Source organism: Salvia miltiorrhiza, chromosome 5, assembly GCF_028751815.1.
Source record: "Salvia miltiorrhiza cultivar Shanhuang (shh) chromosome 5, IMPLAD_Smil_shh, whole genome shotgun sequence".
NCBI classification, from domain to species: Eukaryota; Viridiplantae; Streptophyta; class Magnoliopsida; order Lamiales; family Lamiaceae; genus Salvia; species Salvia miltiorrhiza.
Window position 1 is genome coordinate 55930297 of NC_080391.1, and position 3562 is coordinate 55933858.

At 35.8% G+C, this 3562-nt stretch overlaps 1 pseudogene; it reads left to right on the forward strand.

Moving 5' to 3' along the window:
- The first annotated feature begins 270 nt into the window (after nt 1-270).
- On the forward strand, nt 271-3307 carry LOC131026157 (stemmadenine O-acetyltransferase-like; annotated as a pseudogene).
- The last annotated feature ends 255 nt before the right edge of the window (nt 3308-3562 follow it).

The following is a 3562-nucleotide window of genomic DNA, read 5'->3' on the forward strand; positions in this document are numbered from 1 at the left end:
TTAAATAGATAATAATAATTGTTAGTTAAAAAGGTTTTGTGAAGATCTTGGTCATTCATTTTATATCCTCCAATTATAAGATGGTTTTATCTTCATTTTAATGCTATTATCTTTATTAGAGTTATTTTATATAATAATATAAGTAACTTATAGAATTTTATTTTCTAAATATAATATTCTAACAAATATAATTTTTTTTATGCACGAGAGTAATACGAGTTATGTATAGAAAAAGAGATTAAGAGATTTTAGATAACATAGATTTGAACGATGTCGTACATGATTTTGCAGGTAAAAATACTTTATAAGTAATGAAATTTTTTATTTTTCAATATATTGATGCACTAATATATTGAGGGCCCATTTTTATAATTTCGCTCAGGGCCTCATTTTTCTTAGGACTGGCCCTGCCGTCGCCGTCCGGCGACGTCGCGGTGACGGCGACGATAACGCTGCCGTGATCACTGTTGACAAGAACAACGAAGAAGCCAAGATTTCTCTCCCTCTGGCCTCTTCACATTCTCCACCTACTGTCTCTCCCTCTGAAGCCATGATCAGTCCGAAACCTTCCGAAACCTTCCGGCGATGGCGACGATAACGCCGCTGTGATCACTGTTGACAAGAACAAAGGGTTGGCCTCGCCGAGCGATCAGTAAGTAATCTTTATTTCTTGATTTCGAAGAAGGGTTAGTAATCTTTATTCATAGCGTCTGATAGTTAGTAAGTCGGTTGTCTTTTGCAATTCAAAGTTTGAGACGGTCTTATACCGCTGGCCTCGGTTTAAGAAGAGTTATTTCAGTTTTTCTTATTCGTTTTCTTGCAACAAATCCCCTTTACTCTATCAATATTGAATAGATGGCATGCATTGGGCTCATCATTTCACACTACAGTACTATAGTAAGTAAACATAACAAGTAATTATGTACTAATGATCACCACTTGCCTATCCAAGTACTTGGACGATAATGATCATGGATGCATTCAAACTGATAACAACATGCTGGAAGATGAGATATAGGACTTAATAAGAAATAAGAATAGTCCAACCTGGTTCAACTAGACTTGAATCACTGATTCGTAATGTACATTTTTAATGGTACATGCATCTTTCACCTCACTAGATAATTGTTCTTTGTACAGTAACTCAATAATCTCTTTTGCTTTTTAGGTTGGACTTGAATTTTTGGCTCAAGCACTTAGGGACTTTAGAAATTGTATTTTATTGCTCTATGCTAATTTTTTTGTGATCATTAGTTCAAAATATATACTTCGAAAGACTTAATTTTTGCTTGGTTGATTTCTATTTTCTACTCTTGACTATCTTATGTCGGCATTTAACATGAACACTGAACTTCCAACGATAATCTTTCAATCTTTTACATGCATGTTGTCTACTTTTGCTGTTTTACAAACTTTTGTCTCTATCTGATTGTTCAATATATTCTAGATATGGCCTGATTTGATTTCTAAGAGTAAGGAAGGTGGGGAATAGACGTCATTGAAACATATGTATTTTGAAATGGTCACGAATATTCAGTATCTTTTTGTCAACCATTTGTATTTAAATCAAATGTAATTTAGCATTTCTGGTACAAAGAGAATCTCATTTCTTCTTACCTTAAGATTTTCACAACGTCATTGCTCCTTTCTTGTGCTTGATCAGGTCTGAGCAGTCTGTGCCTAAATGGGTGCCCAAGTGGATGTCTGATGGAAACAAAAAGGGAGAGGAGATGCCCAAAGATGTTCCAAAAGAGAGATGACACTGAATCAAAATGGTGTTTCGAAAGTGAGGGCTATAACAAAAAATGGCAGATACAAGAGAGGCCGCTGTTAGAATAAAGTAATAAACTTGATTTGTAAAGAATATTCTAGAATTAGAATAAAAGAACGAAAAAAAGAAATTAGAAGAAATTTGTAGAAATATCTAGAATAGTTGAGAATGAAGAAAAATGTAGAATGGTTGAGAATGTATTAGAGAAAGAGGAATAATCTAGAATAGTTGAGAAAAAGTTAGGATGAAAAGAAATAGCTAAACTAGAGAATTCTAAAGAAGTATTAGAAAAATAATAGTTGAGAATATTCTAGAGAATGTAGGAATCATCTACTCACCACTATAAATATGTAACAAAGCAAGTAAGTAATAACAAGTGAATTGAAGAAAGATTGTGTTAGTAAACTACAATCCTCCCACTCAAATTCCTAAGCACACACACGTCCACAACCAATTTCTCCAAATTTCCTCCCACCAATTAAATAAATTCTCCATTATATATACTTATATTCTAACAGCCCCAGCTAGAAGAGAGGGCAATGAGCCAAAGTGATCCTACTTACTGAGTACAAAGGGGTTTCACTATATCATATATTTGTTGTGTCGTACATACCTTGTTGTTTTCATATTTGTTGTGTAGTACGTACATACCTTGTTGTGTGGCATATCGATTCCACTTGTTTTCATTTAAAGTTCGATTAATCTCATGAGTCTCAAAGTATTCAGTAAACAAGTTCATGATTCGACTCAATAATAAATAGACCAGATAATGATATTCACCTCGACTTAGTTCGATTACATCTCTATTAGAGACCACCTAAAATAATTTCTTAACATATAGTATATCCCTTTTTGAAAAATATTTAAAAATAAAAGTAATCTCTACAGAAATTATCAAACCATCTTCTCCAACTCCAAAATCACTGCAAAAACACAACCTATCATTTCTCGATCAACTCGCTCCACCCTTCTTCATGCCTCTCGTCTACTTCTACTCATCAAACCCCAAAATCCCAAAATCCCAAATATCAGATCACCTCAAGAAATCCTTGTCGGAAACCCTTTCGAGATTCTACCCCCTCGCCGGCCGCCTCACCGACAACCTCCACGTCGACTGCAACGACGACGGCGCGCCCTTCTCCGAAGCGGAAGCCGACTGCGACCTCTCACAAGTCATCACCAATCCAAACCCTAAAGACATGAACAAATTCCTCCCTTTCTCACTCAACCCATCCCTAGATTTCTGGATGGCGGCTCAAGCCACCCATTTCCTCATCTCCCACAAGGTCGCCAACGCCTTGTGCTTCTTCTCGTTCGCCAACGAAAATCTTCACGAGTTTGTGTAGGTTTCCGGTCTACGAAGTGGATTTCGGGTGGGGCAAACCAGTTTGGGTCGGGTCGGTCGGGTTCTCGTACAAGAATTTGGTGACTTTTATGGATACTAAAAATGGAGATGGAATTGAGGCATGGGTTAATTTGAGGAGGGAGGATATGGAGAAATTTGAGGACTTTCTCTCACACCACAAAAATTATTAATTTCAATTTCACATAATTAGGAGTTAATTAATCTCCCTAGCTAGATCTATATATGTTGATTTTGAATATTTGTCTTTGTTTTTTTTGTTATATATGGTTTGTAATTGGTGTATAACAGTGTGTATTACTCCTTTCAAATGTTTTTTCTTCATAATTTATTTTAAAACTAAGTGTGACGTTTAGCTTGGGGCTGAAATCTTCTTCTGTGGAAATGTGAGACTTTGGAGATGGCTGAAACTTGATTGTGGTCTCTCT